Below are 19,533 nucleotides of genomic sequence, written 5' to 3' on the forward strand. Positions count from 1 at the left end.
GTTCTGAATTACAGAATAATTCTTATGCGTGGAGATTACAAACATTATTTTTAGAAGTCAGATAAAACTTTAATCAAACCTATAAAGTTCAAGCACACTTGAAATTATGTGACATGCCATATATGAACATCAGATTTTTTTTCTCTAAAACTCACTGAAAGGTTCAATTAAAGCCCTTAACTCTGCAGGGAAGCCTTTGATCATAGATTCTGTCACCACCTCTCAACACATACAGACAGTATGAAACATATCTCAGACCTAAGGAACAAAATCAGTATTGTGAAGTGGCATGGAAACCACACATACATATACACAGAGATCATGCTCCTTTCAAGTTTGGGGGGGGGGGGGGGCACACAGGGAAATGAGTTGCAGAAACTACAGTTTCCAAACTGAAAAGGTTCCTTAGACACAGTACATGAACACAGCTACCAAATTATTTTCTAAATATAAATGTGTGGTCCCAATGCCTTCTTTAAGGAAAAACAGCCTCTTTAGAACCCAGTGGAAAACAAGAACACTTTTCTTGAATGACTCTGAATTAAAGATAGTGGATGCGAAACTGTTTTAGATAAAACGAAGATGCTGCACAGATGTTATAAGCTGTCATGGTCTTACTGAAACATCTTTCTGCCACAGAAAAATATGAGTCTGCAACAGAGCTGGATATAAAATAATAAATATCTGTCCCTTGTCTTTATGTAATCCAACTTCCCAAGCTGACTCCCTTCTGCCTCCTCAGAAACCTAATAAAGCCCATATTTCAACGTACTGATAATTCACTGGAAACCACAAAGCCATTCATCTCCAACTCAGACTTAGGTTATGACTTTTTTTGCAATTATCTCTTCTTATCAATACTGTAAATCTGTAACAAACAAAAGGCCTTTACTCCACAAATCCAAGAGACCACCATAAAAATAACAGCCGAGGTGGGAACACAAATGCACCCCATGGTAAGCACGGTTATGTTTTTCACTGTGAAGAATCTGGTTTAGTCCTCACACGAGGAGGTCGGAACTGTAATTGTGCTCTCTGACAGATAAAGAAATTGAGGGTCAGAGAAACTTCACAGCCTGCCCCAAGCCACAGCTTCCCTCTTTTTAAAAAGCTTTTTATTTTTAACTGGAGGATAATTGTTTTACAATATTGTGTTGGTTTCTGCCATATATCAACATGAATCAGCCACAGGTTTACATATGCCCCCTCCCGAGTGAGCCTCCCTCCCACCGCAAGGCCCATCCCACCCCTCTAGGTTGTCACAGAGCACTGGATTTGAGCTCCCTGCATCATACAGCCAGTTTCCGCTTGTATCTATTTTACATATATCAATGTATATATTTCAATGCTACTCTCTCAATTCATCCCACATTTTCCTTCTCAACGTAGCACTCCTTGGAGGAAAGAACACTAGACCCTCACTATTGGTACTCTGAGCCCTGGATCCCAAGATTAAATGATGCATAAAACCAGCCTCTGTTGCACAGCACGGGGCCTAAAGATAGGATATATCAAACTAATCGTTTCTGTGGAATTTAGAAACCATTCAACTTTCACGAAAGCGGACCCTCCCCTTGGAGAAACTTGTTACCAAAAAGGAGAACTATGATGGAAAACAAAGAACATTTCCTTGGAACAGGGCAAAAGGAGAGACCTACAGGGAAACAAAATATGGACTGCGTCCAAGTCCATCCTCGCAAGATCAATTAAACAGAACAATAAACCTCATTAGAACTCTGCTTTAATTCACCTGCCTAGTCTTAAATATGTAGGTTTCATAGATGATATCTTCATCTACTCCAAAACAGTTACATTTAGAACTATTAATAAAAGCAAAAATCAGATCTACATGTACTATCCTCATTATCAAGGTTTTTACTTGGGTCTTTTCTGCCTTTACTACTTGTAAGCACATGAATGATTCAATCAACATGATCAGAGGTCCAGAAGAGTTTATATTTTCACATGTTGTTATTTATAACCTAAAAAAGAGAGGCTCCTTTGAGCTGGCCAGTTATCGACTTCCACAATTTCTTCAATTCTTCCAAACAGAATTCCTTAAAAGTGCCACCAAATTTTAAAGCACCTTCCCATAAAAACCCTTCGAGGGTAAGCAGCATGACCCCACCGTCCTAAGCTCGGGCTATCTAGCCAATATGCAGCTAATAAAAAAATCAGGGGTTGAACCCGGATAAAGCCACAGAAGACACAGACCATGGTTTTTCCATTTAAGAGTCTTGTCTTTATCACCATGTAAAAAAAAAAAAAAATACACACATATATATATGGTGATACACAAATTTAGAAAAGTCCCTGATGCTGGGAAAGACCGAGGGCAGAAGAGGGTGACAGGATGAGATGGTTGGATGGCATCACTGACTCAAAGGACATAAGTTTGAGCAAACTCCAGGTGATAGTGAAGGATGGGGAAGCCTGGCATGCTGCCGCCCACGGGGTCACAAAGAGTCAAACATGACTGAGCAATTGAACAGCAACAATACGATTTTGAGTAAAACCCAGTTCCTGCCCTGAACACAGCCAACCTACTCACCATACAGAAACCTAAATCTGTGGCATCATGGGAACAGAACAAGTCACACTGACATGATGGTGAAGGTTTTGGAGCCACGGAGACCAAACCCTAGGTTTAAAATCCCCAAACCCTAACTCTACTATGCTTTACCTTTCCTGTGATCCTGGGCCTGAAACTTAAACTCTCTAAATCTTAGAATGTTCATTTGTAACAGAGATGACATACCACAAAGTAACAGTAAGAATTAAAAACGACATGACAAGTACCTACAACTATGCCTAGCAAGAAATGCATATTATATAAATGGTTGTGACAGTCTCATGTTATTCCATCTGCTTATATCAGCCCAACTACAACTTCTAAAGCCCAATTAAATGTCAGTGGAATGGGCTTTTCTTTTTTCTATTTAGGATATTAAAATGATAGGGCTTTATCGCCAATAACAATTTGGAGCTGACTAAGGGAGAGTGAAGGATGAGTCACACGTTTCTGACTTAATACTGCCAATGACCACAGTGGGAAACACAGAAGCGTGGGGATGAGGGGACTTGGGGAGGTGGAGAGTGGAAAGCAGGCAACAATTAGGAGGAAAATGAGTTCTGTTTGGATATCTCAAGTGTACATATGAGTCATCCAAGTAGAAATGTCCAAAAGATTGTTTGAGATAAGGGTGAACCTGGAGAAAGACCTGGGGGTCATTAGCATGTGGGTGGTGGCTAAAGCCATGGAAATATAGAAGCCACCCAAAGAGGCTTAGCAGACTGAACGCAAACCACCAAGGACGCAAGCCCAGGGAATGTGCACACTCATTGGCAGGCACAGTAGGACCTAGCAAGAAATGAAAGGAGAAAAGTAGGAAAAATGCAAAGGAACCCAAAGGAGAAAGTTTCAAATGAGGAATGGGAATGATCAGTAGGTCAAGAGCTACAGAGAAGTCATGTCACAAGTCCTATTAGAGGCCATTTGTAACCTTAGGAGCAGTTTCTGTGACGTTGAGGTGATGGAAACCAGATGATAGGTCATCTGTAAGATCTCTGCCTAAATGGTGAAATTCTTTGATTTCAAAATAGAAACTTACTGTTCTCCAAACCCACCAAAATATTAAAACCTCAAACAATAGATTACAAGGTGTTTTTTCCCCCCAGAGAAAGGGAAATTTGCAAAAGAGACCCAGTTAAAAACCACAAAAGCCATTTAACATGATCTTTGCTATTAAGCTCCTATCTATTTCCTTGAAGTTGGTCCTCAGGGAGAGAGAAAAGAAAAATTAGCTTAATTCTCTACCACCCAAAAACTGGAGGAGGGAAAAAAGGGTCTAACTTACTAGATAAATTTCCTGTCCAATAACTCTCTCAGGGCAATGCATATAAACTGCTATTTCAACATCACCTTGAGAAATGTGTTGCCACAAGTCGGGAGAGACTTTGGTTTCAATATGCAAATCCCTGCATACTTTGGTAAAATTCCATTTAAGCAGAGTCCCACCTGGATTTCTAAATAAGCCTGAGCTCTTGTTAAATTTAGTAGATTGTTCCTCAACATCATTTTCCTCATTCTTTGTATACTTACAACTGTAGAAAGCACTGTCCTAGGCAATTTTAAATAAAAGTTATAAAATGATTCTATGATGCAAATTATAGCACTACAAGGGACTGTTTGGCTTGGCAGTATAAACTGGTAAAACTAGTTAGCAGACTTCAAAAATTATTCCCCCAAACATCTGCTCAGGCTAAGAAAGAGGTTTTTGTTTTTTTTAAAGTCTACTCCACATACAAATATTTTTCAAGAAGTTATACACCATCACCTCTTGAGAAGCTTAAAACACACACACAGACAGCAATTGAACAACAACAAATCTAAGTTGTGTCCAACTCTTGCGACCCCATGGGCTATAGCCCACCAGGCTACTCTGTCCATGGGATTTTCCAGGCAAGAATACTGGAGTGGGTTGCCATTTCCTCTTCCGGAGGATCTTCCCAACCCAGGAGTCGAATCCACATCTCCCGCATTGACAGGTGGATTCTTTATCACTGAGCCACCAGGGAAGTCTAGATAAGTAAGTCGATCTATACACAGCAAGGGACACTCTCTCCATTCCCAAATTCCAGTTCAGTAGGCCTAGGCAGAGTCCTAGTATCTTAAGTTTTAAAACCTCATGGGAGATTATAATGTGTCCTCCCCTGACATGCTCCTGTTGAGAAGCTTTTATGTTTTGGCAGAATCCACCAAAGCTGGGGCGGGGCGGGGGGCGGGGGAGAGGGTGGCAACTGGCCCCTGTGCTCTTCCTGGACGAGCAAGACATGGCAGGAAAGGTGACTGCAGAAGATGAAATCCTGCGAGCAAGCCACACTGGACAGATGGCACAGCGCACCTGCACATGACATGGACGTTTCGAGAACACTCAGAGGCTGGAAGCAGCTTTAAGCCTGACCCCGCCTCCCAGGGAAGAATGTTCCCAACACCCACAGAGAAGAGATCCAGGCCAGAGCCTTCATTCCCCAGGTCAACAGCTCTTTCCCGGGCCTCCTGGGGGCTTCTGCTCCACAGCCTCAACTGAGAGCATCCAAGCATGAATAACAACAGTCCTCCAAGCTGTGCCCACTCGGGATGGGACTGGAGACGCTGTTCTCAGCCAATTCTCTCTCCTTAAAGGAAAGAGGGAACATTTGAGTCCTACTACATGCCACACACTGGAGACAGCAAATACAAATGAAAAGATGAACAGAACAAAAATCTTACCCATTATGAACCTCCAATCTCACCAAACACCTTGCATTAGGTACTTTTGTTTCACGATTTACATGTAAGATGGCAGCACAGGAGATGTTTAGCAACGTGCTTAAAGTTCCTAAGGCCACAAGAAACCTCCCTGAAACCTAGGAGGGGAATAACTCCAAACAGGTTAACAAGACAGCATGTAGAGCAGATGAGAGAAGGAACCCAAGCTATTGTAACTGGCATGGCCCTAAAAAGGCAGCCTAGGAAGACACCTGGGTGAAGCAGGTGTAAACGTCCCTTTATTTGTCTCCTGGTAACTATGGGGAAGTTTATATTAACGATTAAACTTCAGAAGTTTTTCACAAGAATCGGGGAAGAGAAAAATGATAAAGAACAAACATCACAATATATTCATCTATTGAATCATTCTGTTGTACACCTGAAACTAATGCTACATGTCAGCTGCATCTCAATCTTTAAAAATATATCAAAAATTTTAATTTCTTTGAATAAAAAACCAATTTACCTTCAAAAGCCACAGAATTTTTCAGAAAATAACATATTGTGGAAAACTTGGCCTGTTGAAGTACAAATTTTTCCCTGGGTCTCACTCACCTTGCCTCACCCCAGGCTCCACTTGCTGGCAACAGAGAGCAGCTATCTCCCTTGGGGGGCACCCCGAAAGCTCCTCTGGATCAGGCAATTACAGCAAGATGGGAAGAGAACTGAAAAAAGAAAATCCAGTCAGTACACTCATCCTATGACATCAGAAGCACAGAGTTTATAAAACCAGCTACAACCAGGACTTCGGAAAAAGCCATGATGGACAGGAAAAGTGATCAGTATATGTGTCCTTTAAAAAGGGGAACAAGGGTGATGGGCTGGCAAACCAAGAAAACTCATTCCTCCTCCTGACAACCTCTGCCCAGGCTGACCAGGGGCTGTCACCAAAAGCCCTGTCTTGAGCAAGGAACTGTAGCATCCAAACTACCGTCTCTAGCTTGGATTTTCTCTTCAGCTGATACTAATCAGTTTGCAGCCCAACACAAGCGTGTCAAAGGTTTCAGACCATGAGCTCAGAACCTTGCTAAGGCACTCAGGGTGCTGAAGCTCTCCAGAATATTTTCTTCCCATATTTCCTGCCTCACTCCTCACAGGTCCCGGCTCTCCACAGGCCTCACCGTTTCCGAACACACTGCCCAATCTCACACCTTTGCTCTCCCGGTTCCCTCATCCGGAGACACCGCCCCCACTCCGGAGATTAGTCATCCTCCAAACACAGCTCAAGTACCCCCTGCATGCCCGCCCCACCCCCACAGCACCTCGCCCCTGCACACAAGGCCCCTTGCGGGTACCTGCGTCCTAGCGCTTGCTTCCCTCTGCCGTGATCGTCGCCCTTCCTCCCCAGCTGGCCCCTCCACCAAACCCCTGTTCTCACAAGGAGAGGCACATGCCAAGGCATGTTTGTTCCTTGAAGGATTTCCAACAAGAGGTTCTCCGTGACTGACTCGGGGTCCATTTCCCTGGGAAATATTCTTCTTACTGCTACTCTGGTCCTGGAAGATGTTCTTTTTCAAGAGTGCTATCCAAGCTCCAACACACCGAGAGCCGGGCCCTCGCCCAAGTCAGCCCCCTCGCAACAAGGCTGCCGGGCTTCACTGCCAAAGAGGATGGATCATGTGTAGTCACGCTGGGGCCCACGAAACCACCTTGGCAGGGCCCTGGAGTGTAATAGGTTTGTGCATGCAAAGGCGGGGCGGAGGCCTCTTTTCCCCGTTAAGTCTGTTTGATGAGGAGCTCTATGACATGCCACGCCTCCACCGCCTCCCCCCAAGTCACAACCCACCCGAACTTCCGAGATGAAAATGGAGCCCAGGAGCTCTTCTCTGGGAGGAAACCAGGGGCGGAGGCAGGGCACAGGCCCGGCGCTCCCCACCTCCACCTCAGAGAGCTGAGATCTCATTCAAGCAGAACATGGAGGAGAAACCTACACGGTCCAGGTGGTCCCCTGACATGAAACCTCACCTCACGTTCAGCAGCAGCCCCCAGAGCTGCCCAGGCTTCTGAGCGCCCCCCGGTTTCCGCTTCCTCAGGCTGCTGACCTCGCTGTGAGCACTGACGCATTCACAGCAGCCGAGCACCACCTGGTGAACCACAGCTCAAACATCCGAGGCCTCCTCCTCTGGTTCACTCCTAAGGGAATCACCTGCCTCTCTGCCGAGAGTCTGGCAGCCAGGGAAGGAGTCCATCTCACACCTGCTGCGAGGACTTCAGCCAACCTCCTCGCACAGAACACCCCAGCAGCAGAGGTAGGCGTCTCAACGGTCCCAACCACAACTGCCAGACAAGTATAAAAGAATTTCCACCACAGCCCACAAGCTGCCCACTGTCACACAGACCCTCGGCCCAGAGCAACCGCGGACATGTATGCACTCTCACCACTAACAGGTGCGCTCTCTCTGGCCTCTTCTCCACCCACAGCAACCCAGTTACTACTTCTGTGATGGTGTGGGGCAGGCTGTCCTTTCTGAGTTTAAGATGACAAAGCGAGCTCTGTAAATTACAGAGGTCCCAAAGGGGAGGCAACCTTCTGCAAGAAGGACCGTCCCTACAGCCTGATTTGTGGTGATGCGATCACAGAGTCTGGATTCTGCATTTGGTCCTACATGGGTTTTCAGGGCCACATTCAGTAATTATAGAAAAGAAAAAGGGAGGTGGAGACCCGAGGAACTCTGAGTGGTGTTTGACAAGTTACTTATAACTACAGTTAGATCACGCATCCACCAGACTCAGAAGAGAAACTACGCCTCGTGTTTTCAATTGTCCTCTAGAATCTATGTCAGACGAGGAGAAAGTGGCACTTTTCACTTTTTTATATTTTCTTGTTTTATCATTCCTCCACTAAAACTTCCCAGGTGGCACTAGTGGTAAAGAAACCGCCTGCCAATGCAGGAGACATAAGAGATGTGGGTTCAATCCCTGGGTCAGGAAGATCCCCTGGGGAAGGAAACGGCAACCCACTCCAGTATTCTTGCCTGGAAAATCCTATGGTCAGAGGAGCCTGGCAGGTTACAGTCCGTGGGGTCACAAAGAGTCAGACACAACTGAAGCAACTCAGCACGACCAATACAAGGGCTCCATTCATTTTCAACCCACAGTCCAAAATTTGGGCCCAAGCAAGTTTTGAAAAACAAGCGTTTTGCTATATAATATTCTCATGTAAATAAACTGCAAAAGAAGACAAAGTACACTTATTGAAGGAATTTTTATGGGACCTAAAATACAGGAAGTTTAGAGACCAGGTGGGTGAAGACATTCAACTGCCAAATCACTAGCTTTTTATTTTCATGAATCTAATTTCCAACTGGCTCCTAAAAATAAAACCTAAAAAAGCCTTTTGAAGAGAATTATTAGGGTTTACCTCCTGGCCCTCATTCTGTTTCAAAGATGAACAGAGAGACTTTAAAGTTGTTTATCCAACAGAAATAAGCTTTTTTTTCTCTTAAGCATCCTTCCCAAAACCTAGCACCAGGCATCCTCAGACCACAAAACATAGATGAGGGAATGTTCGCCATCCAAAGTGTGTGGCCAGCGATCCCGTGTAACAGTCCAAGTCCTCCAGTGACACTGGGTCCTGCTGCACTGAACACTGCTCCTCAGAGCGTGGGACCCAGAGAGGGTGACCAGCGAGATGAAGGCCACAGCCTTCACCAGGTCACACCCCACTGTTCCTGAGAACTCATGCAACACAACGGAAAACACCACCACAGAAATCCTGAAGCCAGTGAAAGAAAGTTCTTGTTTTTGCTTTGCTTCATTTTGAATGCTGGTGCTTAATAGAAAGCAGGCTTAAACAAAGGCAAGAAAATAGGAAGGAGGAAAACTCTGGGGACTCAGCATGCATCTGGGACCTGAGCGGGCATTATATAAAACGACTTGCTTTCATTTCAAATCTTGCAGTTTCCATTTTCCTTAACACAGGTTTACTACTAATACTGCTAAACTGTCCACTGAGGCGATTTAGATCCTTCACCACCCATCAGAATCACCTGAGGAGCTTTAAAAATTCTGATGCCCAAAAGGTTTAGAACAGAACCTCTAGGGACCCAAATGTGGTTACTTTTTAAAGCTGACCAGCTGATTCTAATGCAGAGCCAGGACTTGGAACCTCTGCACTAACCCATCCTTAGGGTGTTTTTTTTCTGTCTTGGTGGTTGGGGAGCAGCAAATATTTACACCCAAAATAAAGGAAGTGGGAGGAGAAACACAAATTGACAGGTGGAGAGCCGAAGGAAGCAGGAGTGAATAACACTGTGCAGAGGCTGATCACTAGGGTGGATGCAAGGTGGGGCCTGGCGGTGTACACTCCGGTAAGAAAGGTCAGGGGTGGGGAAAGACCAGGTCATTCCCTAAGTTAGCCCTGGATGGCCCTTGTCATGGAGTTGATAAAAAAGAACAATTCAAAGCTCATCTGTAAAGAACATCCTGGTGTCAAGTGTTTGCTATGAGAGAAGTGATTATTATAACAATGGTTTTCAGATGTGAAGAACTGTATTTATCACTGTGATTTCTCTTGGTTCTTCTAGTAATAGTACTAACAGGTTTTTTTTAACTGATAACCCATATTTTCTTGCCCACTAAATCTGACAAAGCACACCCTCATTACAGGCTAACTGTCTAGAGTTACAATGACCAAAGAACAAAGCTTTCCTAGGCTCATATGAGAGCTGACTCCAAACCTGATTTCAATTACCATCATGATGTTCTCAGATGTGACAGCGTGTGGATAAGAGAGAGAAGCTGGGTACCTAGAAAGGGTGAGGACTGCAAGAACACTGTCTCCAGCTGAGAGCTAATTCTATCCTCACTTCCATGTTCCTTAGTTCACAGGGCTATCTGCTTTCTACCCGTCCTGTAACAGAGGGACAAAAAGCAGGCTGTTCAGTTGGGTACCTCCTTCCCAGTTTCAGTCTCTCATGGAGGAATTAATCAGTTTTACTTTATCCATCCTTTACCAGTGATACCGAAAGTAAATTATGGTGGAGGCCATCTGTACCAAATACACCTGGGCCATTTCTGGACTCCCCAGACAGTATAAGAAAGCAATCAAAATACCAAAATATCAAAGTACAGCCCACAAGTCTGTGTTTTAATCAACCATACAGACACAACAGCCTGTGAACCCATCATAAATTCTCGCCAACTCCTCCTTAGAAATGGGTTTATCAGATGTGCTGCTAAATCCCTCCATAACCTCTGCCACTTCCTACCTGGGCTTTCATTAATTCACCCTCCTTCTTGGTCTCTCAAGGTATCTGGTCTCCTCAAAATACACTACATGGCCTTTCATTCAAATACCTCTTGGACCCCAGCACTGCTGGCTCAAAGCTCCTGACTCACGTCACACTTCTCTGAACTCACATCAGATGCAAAACTTCTCTAGCACTTTCAACTGTGGAGTTCCGATCTGTTAGCCCTCCTCCTCTCTCAAATAAACCTCAAGCTTCTTGAAGGCAAGGCCCACATCATCCCTCTGAGTCTTCCACAGGGTACAGTATATCTTGGGCTTCCAGAGCAGTGGCTGACTAACAGACCAAGCTCCTGCTTCAGCCCCAGGTTTTCCTCCACTCACCTTCTTCTGTTCTCCCTGAGAAAACTTGTTGATCTCTCCTTTCCACAATGAATTGTTTCAGGCAAAGGTGGGAGAAAAATTAACATGCTACTGGGGAAAGAGTGAGGAGGGGCGAAAAAAATAAGCCAGCAACCTTCTCCAGCCAACAGCTAGAAACCAAGAAGATCTATTTAGTCTTTGAAGCTGCCAAAATCACTAACTAAATTCATGTACAATTCAGAAGAGAACTTCCCAATTTCTCCTCATTTTTATGCAACACCTCTTTTCCCAGGCCCTCCCTGAGAGCTAGGTTTACTCCTTTTTTTAGATAAAATACTAACATGAGGGAAATATTTGTTTTCCCCGGTCACCATAAATTAAGAAAGTGGAGGTGGCTGCTAGATCAAGGCACAACGAACAGTCCTGAGAAGTGATTACAGGAGTTACAGTTTAAATAGGCTTTCAGTTCCCCAAAGAGTCCAAGAACACCTAAACAAAGCATTTCAACACAGCACCAGTAGAGGCTGTGAGAGATCACCCCAGGCACTAAGTAAAGATTATTTCCTTCTGGGGGGATGGAGTCTCCAGTCACCACATTCAGGAGGGAAGGTGCCCATAGTGAGTGACCTCAGGGGCCAAGAACCAAGTGCTCTCAGAAACAGCAATGGGCACTGTGTCCTACTGCAATGCATTGTCCCAAACCAGCGACCACACAGACAGACTTTCAAAGGCAAGCACACAACCCTCAGCATTGCCGTTCTGATGGGAACCTTTCTTCTGGCTAGGCCCACACCTGCCATATGCTCATCGCTTTGCATCTATCTTTTCTTATGCTATCTGTGAGTAAAGCTGCTCACCGGATCATAAACTTCCTTGAGCAGAGGCGTTGCACCTTTGTATGAACACCATGCCCCCTCATCTCCGCATCTCACAGCTGATATCTACTAACCCTATCCAGAAGCCCTGCAGCCAGCTGATCTTAAGGAAGGAGGTATTTAAATGAGTGTTTTAAAGTAGCCTGAAGATTTCTATAGTCTTTAAAGGTATTGATTTTCATGCTTTCTGATAGCATTTTTTAAAACACAGGTTTACCTTAGGATCCTGTGATCAGTGAGACAAGCCTCAATTTATCTTCCAATCTAGTCTGTCTGAGACAGAGTGCTAAGTCACTTCAGTTGTGTCCAACTTTGTGCAGCCCTATGGACTGTAGCCAGCTGTCTGTGTAATCCCTCTGTCGATGGGATTCTCCAGGCAAGAATACTGGAGTGGGTTGCCATTTAGAGCCCAGGCATAAATTCTGGACCAAATTGCATGTGTCCATCTGAATCTGCAAAGGTTAGGGTGAGTTTATCCTTGACCTAAAGGAAAGCTAACCTCCAGTGGCTTCAATCCTACATCTATTCAGAACTAATTGTTGGATAATTTCATATTTATATCTTGATAAGTAGCAGCATTCAAGTAACAATTTGCTTTAGTAAAGAGAGTAATGACTTTAACTGGTAGTTCTATAATCATAAGGTTATCATTTACACTTGGCTCAAGGATTTTTTTTTTCTGTAAACTGAGTTAGAAACTCTTTTTCCAGATTCACAAAAGTAACTCTGTATTGTTTCAAGTTCATTGTTTAATATGCCACTTACACTCCAAGACCTGTCCATTTACAAGTAGACTACCATTAAGTCACCAGGTACCGAAACCTTATCTCATCACGTCTGAGCTGTGCAAGCCTTCCAGGCCAGGCCTGTGCTTCCAGCTTCCAGCTTCCAGCCCATCCTTCCTTCCCTGCAGCTGAAGCCTCTTGACCCATGCCCCCACCCTCCCCTCCCTGGCTCCATCCAGCAGGAATTTCTAGAACAGAGATTCAAACAGCTTGAGCCAAGTTGTTCTTGCTGCTTCACCAACCCTGACCTTGCTGTGTCTAACAACTGGGCTTCTCTCTCCTGCACTCCACAGGTCTGGGTCACCCTCTCGTTCAGTTCTGGTAACAGCCTGAGCCCCTCGCTGGATAACCTGTAGGTCCCTGGGCTCTGAGATGCTGCTTGATCATCTTCCAGGGTACTGGAGGTCTAACCTGAACCCACTGGGCTGCAGCTACTTAACCTATCTGAATCTTAACATATCAGAAATGAAAACCTCAGCAACAAAAACATCAACAAAGCAAGAGAAAATGCGGGATATATCTCTTCCTTGAGCATTCAACACCCCCACACTGTGGGTGCTGAATTCAGAGGACTTCTTATAAACCACTTCAAAGCCAACACCCATGGCTACTGAATGTGCAGACGTGTCCAGCTCTTTGCAACCCCACGGATTGTAGCCCACCAGGCTGCTCTGTCCATGGAATTTTCCAGGCAAGAATACTGGAGGGGATTGCCATTTCCCTCTCAAGGGGATCTTTCTGAAGCAGGGATCAAACCCTGGTCTCTTGTGTCTCCTGCATTGATGGGCAGGTTCTTTACTAGTTGAGCCACGGAGAAAGCCAGCTACTGAATATAAAATATGAGAATAACCAGATAGTCATTCTCTGTTAGAAATCAAATCATCTTCTAATATCTCTTTACCAAAGCTAAGTTTATAAGTACATTTTTATCCACAGCCTTAAAAAAAATCAGACATTAAAAACTGGCTAGCTAAACTGTCACTTCAAAATAACTTGAAAAACAGCAACCTTCATTTTCTGGTCAAAGCTTATTTTTGCAACACCTATCATTTTCTACAGAATTCTACCATTTTCTGCTTTCTACCACTATTTTGTAGAAAGACTTTTCCCTCTTGGCTTTGTATCTTTGCTTTTTGATCTTGTTAGCAATCCTGAAAATTCCAACCTTGCAATTTTTTCAGTCCTGGGAAGGAAAAACACACAGTCATTTAAAAACCAAAAGCAGTGTCAACACTTCCTCAATGACATAGCTGCTATGAGTGACCAGTGAATAAAAGTCTGAGTTTTTTTGTTATTGGGTTTCTTGGTTTGCTTTTATTGGGGGGGTGGGGGGTGGGGTGGGGTAATGACCTCAAAATAATTCTCAGAGTTATTAAGCACATGGTCAGAAACAGGATAGCATTAGTGTAAAGCTAAAAGCACTATGATACAGTTCTGTAATAAAGCACAGAAAATATACATGTACAAAAAAAAAGGTTTCTCAAGGACTCTAGATGGGAGAGAACCCATTCTGTGTGCCAGGCATTACCAGCCACACAAGTTCTTTAAGGTATTACAAACCTTAAAAAAAAAAAAAAAAAAAAAACGAGGCATGTGATCCAGCAAGCCCACTTCTGAGTTTTTATCCAAAAGAACTGAAATCAGGATCTTAAGAGCTATCTGTACTCCCACGTCCACTACAGCATTATTCACAATAACTAAGACTGGAAGCACCCTAAATGTCCATCAGCAGATGAACAAAGGAAATGTGACATATCCATACAACGGAGTATTATTCAGCCTTAAAAAAGAAAATCCTGTCACATGCTACCACATGGATGAAACTTGAGGCTATTAGGCTTGCTTGATGAAATAAGCCAATCTCAGGAGAACAAATACTGCATGATTCTAATTCATATGAGGCGTCTAAAGCAGTCTGGGTCCTAGAAGTAGAAAGCACAATATGGTGGTTGCCAGGGGCTGGGGCACGGATTGTGTGGGGACAGGGAGAGGGGATGGGAAATGGAGTGTTGCAGTTCAAGTCTCAGTGATTTAAGATGAAAAAGTTATACAGATCTACTATACAACATTATGCTTAGAGCTAACGGTAGTGTACTGTGCACTTAAAATTTAACTTTTAAGTGTTTTTTTAAAACCACAATTTTCTAACAGTGAGGAAACTGACTCAGGAATTCAGATTATGCTGGCTTCAAAGTTCCCATCCCTTCTACTGCTTCATACAGCCTACTTGCAGGCAAAGTATAAACAATGTAGATAAGCATATAATTATGGGCTAAAGTGCAGGGTAGGAGGAAAGGAGAGGGGATAGGGAAGCAAAGAAAGCTGAAGTCATTGAGGAAAGCCTCAAAGTAAAGGGCAACCTGGGCCAAGCCCTGAAGGTGAAGCTGAGCCCATGGGGACTGCAACAAGCCTGACATTTGAGTACAGACACTGGGCTGGTCCAGGCCAAGAAGGCATGTGAGGAAACTGCTTTCAACGGCTACAAGGGTAGCAACATACAGAACAAACTTCACACTTCCAACTCATGAACTAAACAGAGAGAGCTAAAAACTGAAGCAAAACCAAAGGAACTGGTTAGAATACCTTATGCCATTTATAATCTAGCCCTCCCAGTTTTGAGTGTTTGCCAAATCCTGGAAAAGGCTTTGCTATAGGAGAAGCGAGCAATAGAGGAAGGATGAGATGGTTGGATGGCATCACTGACTCAATGAACATGAGTCTGAGCAAACTCAGGGAGACAGTGAAGAACAGGGAAGCCTGGTATGTTGCAATTCATGGGATGACAGAGTTGGACATGACTTAGTGATTGAACAACACTGACAAGTATTATAAATAGTTATAGGGCATGGCCCTCCACTAGTTTCAGTATGAGTTAAAACAATCAGAAATAAGACAAGGTATACAACACTACTAAACAAAAGAATAAAAATGTGGTTTTAGAGTAATGCCCCAATTATACAACATTCCTAAAAAAGTGTGCTGAGCAAATATCAATAAATCTTTTAGATAATGAAATAGATCCCTTTAAGTATCAAACCTGCGTTAATAGAGGAAACCTGCCTGTGGACTTTGTACTGAATGAGTATTAGGGAATTATCTTTATTTTATTGTGTGAAATGGCCTGGGAGGGGTGGATCTTAGTGAATTGAAGATGCACACTGAAGTCTTTACCAGCAACACATAAAGCCTGGAAATTGCTTCAAAATATTCTAACCACATTAAAAAACAATAGTGATTAATCAAACAAGACTGGTAAATGTTGATATTTGTGCAGACTATTGATGGGTATACCATGGCACATATTACCTCACTACTTGCATGTCTGACAATTTCTATGGTGACTTTTTAAAGCCCTACATTACCCATTTGGCGTAACATTCTAACATTTATTTACTAGAGCCCAGCTACCTCATTGTCATACACAGGTTCTCTAACCAGAATGTCCTTTTATTTCACGTAGACACCTCCAATTCACTTCCCAAGACCCCACCCTCTTCCTTTCACTCAGTACAGAGTACAGTACATTTACAGTCTTAAATTCCCCCACGCTCCCACGACATCCCATTCATCTCTGCGGTGTGCCCCTTATACTGTCATGTATTTGCATGTGCAACCATCAGCCCCCCTAGACATTAGGAAAAGAACCCAAGTTTGTTTATCATCATATGCCCAGGGTCTGGGAACAGTAAGTACTGATAAACACGGAGGAATTTAACAAGACCTAACCTGGAGTCATCACAAAAACCCAGTTGCTGTCCTGCAACAAAGAATCTCAGAAAGGTCTGTCAGGTTCACAGCCTGTGTTCTTCCCCAGCTGACGTCCTTGCACAGTCAAGCAAGCTGACTTCTACAGGCTGCCTCCACTTCTAACTTCCAGATTGTCATTTCCTATGGACAGAACCCCTGAACATACACCAACGTTCACAGGTCAAATGGCCTCCAGATAAAAGAAAACAGAGACCCCCCAGGCAGACGGCCTGAAGAGACGTACACAGAGCACACGTGTGCCATTTATTCTGGACTGCTCAGTGGGCTTGCATGCTTGACTCCAAAGTTGTTCAAGATAAGACTGTCCGGTGATACATAACTGTCCCAGTGCAATACCTACATCTCCTGCCTAACTAACAGACTGGAAGGAGCACCAGCTGAGAAAGACTGGCGTCTTGGCCACTCGGCTGACTAGCAGCATCAACTCATGGGAATCAAGTCACTTCTCCTCCATCAGCCTTCAAGACTTTGATGATCAAAACAGGACCACCACCCTACCATAGGCTGATGTGAGGAAGCAAAATAAATGTTTATCCAGGGCTTTAAAACCTATGTTTAAATGGCAAAACTTTTTTCTTGTACAATTTCAAGCTGATGAAAAAAATGCAGATCTCTCTAGTACTTTCGGAAAAATTGTCAGCTGTCTTTATTTTTTTAAGATTTTTTATTTATTATTATGTCTTAATGTTTGGCTGCACTGGGCTGTCACTGCTGTGTGTGGGCTTTCTCTAGTTGTGGTGAGCAGGGGCTATTCTCTAGTTGCGGTTTACAGACTTCTCATTGCCGTGACTTCTCTTGCGGAGCACAGGTTCTAGGGCATTCTGGGCTCAACAGTTGTGGCGCACAGGCTTAGCTGTCCCCCATTAGTTGTCCAGAATCTTCCCAGACCAGGGATTGAACCCATGTCCCCTGCATTGGCAGGCAAATTCTTCACCACTGGACTATCAGGGAAGTCCTCAGCTGTCTTTAGTTTTTAATTATTTTAATAGGAGTTTTCAAATAGTCTCTCCAGCCCTTAAACTTACAGTATGAGCCTACATCTCACACTCTAACCCTTAATTATATGCCATTCTACATTGTTCATCCTTCTCCAGTGTGTGGACAAAATGGTAAAGTAGAAAAGATAGGAAATCTGAAAGTAATCTGGATTCTTGTGCTAGCTTGTCAGTATTTTTCGGATCTTTTTTGAATTTTAGAGCAATCTTCTTCAGGTGTGTGTGGGGAGACATTAACTTTGCGGGGGGGGGGGGATCTTAATTCCAGTCATTCCTTCAGTTTTAATTTCAGTTATAGTCTGTTCAATTTAAATAAAACTTACTATTTTAAATGTCTGTAGTAAATTTCTGAATGGTAAAATTACTTTTCAGTACTTTTAAAGAAATCTTTACCAAAGCACAGATTACTTCTGTCAATGGGAAAATAACTTAAAAAAAAAAAAAAGGCTTGATTAATTTCAGCTGAATGAGAAAAGGGCCCCAACCCTCCCCTCTGTCTTAAACTGGATTTGAAAAGCACTGGCATCTACCAAAATGTAGGCAAAGGATCAAATATTAGAGAAATACAGTGATTACTATGTCATTCATAGGTAAATCACCTGTTTTAAGTAAACCATTAACCTTACATTCTCATTTACAGTATTCATCTGTAAGATGATCAGATCTTTTAGTTTGGAGTCCTGGGCTAATGAAGTAAGGACTTGAGTCTCTTAGCTTCCTGTAACTCCAGACTACGGCTGGTTCAACAAAGGCACAATAGATGCTCGAAAACCGCACCTGCAGTAGCAAACAATTTCAAATACCCTGGTGATGATCCATAGCTCAGAAGCTATCTACAGGAGTGGTAACAAATTATTACACTTTAACCTTACAAGCCCAGTGTGTTCCCACAGTTGGTAAGAAGATAAAATAGAAGCACTGTGCTGTCTAGAAAAGGATTGCTGGACAGGATGCCGGGGCGGGTGGGGCGGGGGACCTGTGTTGGCTACACCACACAACAGTTACATATCGGAGAAGGTTATATCTATACCACTCAACAGATGTGTTTGTCCAAAGGGTTCTGGCCATACAACAGATGTATGACATTGGACCAGTCTCTTAAATTTGCTGGCCCTGAATAGCTTCATATGCAAAGTCAGCAAGCTGAATTAGTTGTGTTCAAGCCTTTCTGATACTAGTGAAAGTGTTAGTCGCTCAGTTGTGACTGACTCTTTGCGACCCCATGGACTGCAGCCCACCAGGTTCCTCTGTCCATGGAATTCTCCAGGCAAGAATACTGAAGTGGGTAGCCATTTCCTTCTCCAGGGGATCTTCCCGACCCAGGGATCAAACCTGGGTTTCCTATATTGCCAGCGGATTCATCATCATTTGAGACATCAGGGAAACCCTTCCCATACTACAATTCAGTTTAAATCCACAAACGCTTGATTAAGTAACTCCAAATTAAAAGAAATAAAGCATGTAAAATCCTTAACACAGTGGCTAGAATGCCCATGCACTTCTGTTGGCTGTTATTAAAAATAAGGCGGCTCAGGTCTGTATGTGTTGAACACAGCATATATTTGAATTTCTTTGGTGGGATTTTCTAAATGAAAACACACACACACACTTTAAAGTCCTATTTTAATCAGCATTGTTAAATCAAAGGAGCCCCAAATTAAACAATAAATTATGAAGCTCTACATGAAAGAATATGAGCCTCTCAAAATTGACTGGCTTTGTTTTGTTTTGAATTAGACTTTCAGTGAACTCTTGGCAGCAAGAGGGAGGAAATCATGAGTGCTGTCAAGATCACTGGCTCAGCAGACATTTACTGAAAATTGCTGTATCAAAGTTGCAGCTGGGGAAGCGAAGATCAGCGAGACCCTGCCTCCAGGTCCAAAAAACGGCAAGTGACAAGAGTCCCAGGGGTACAAAGTGGTGAAAGGTCTTGGATATATCAGAATAAGGCTATCCTGAAACCTCCAGAAAAAAATGTCTTAAAAGTAGTGTGGCATAGATATTCTGTCTGGCCCACATGCTTTGGTGTAGTTTCTAATTGAGTTAGGTTGCCAACTCTCAGAAATCAAAAGGTCATCCCTATATAATGGTCCAGCCTCTCGGAAGTTCGCAAGTGCCGGCAGCGCTGAGCCCGACTTCCCACTCTGTGACATCCCCACTCCACAGCGGTGCGGCACCCCCATCTCCACTCGTCCCCATCATTAACCCCAGCAGTGGGGCTCAGCCTTCGCCATCGGCTCACTCCCTC

At 43.6% G+C, this 19,533-nt stretch overlaps 1 protein-coding gene across 7 annotated transcripts in view; it reads right to left on the minus strand.

The window, feature by feature from the left end:
* TANC1 (tetratricopeptide repeat, ankyrin repeat and coiled-coil containing 1) overlaps positions 1-19,533 on the minus strand; it is a 237,793-nt gene that overhangs the window by 174,632 nt on the left and 43,628 nt on the right. For all 7 annotated transcript variants that reach the window (XM_070476149.1, XM_020880382.2, XM_020880380.2 and 4 more), the window contains exon 2: positions 5,867-5,976. The gene's annotated coding sequence lies outside the window, so the exon portion shown is untranslated. The remainder of the gene's footprint in view (positions 1-5,866; positions 5,977-19,533) is intronic.

This window comes from Odocoileus virginianus, chromosome 13 (genome assembly GCF_023699985.2).
Source record: "Odocoileus virginianus isolate 20LAN1187 ecotype Illinois chromosome 13, Ovbor_1.2, whole genome shotgun sequence".
NCBI classification, from domain to species: Eukaryota; Metazoa; Chordata; class Mammalia; order Artiodactyla; family Cervidae; genus Odocoileus; species Odocoileus virginianus.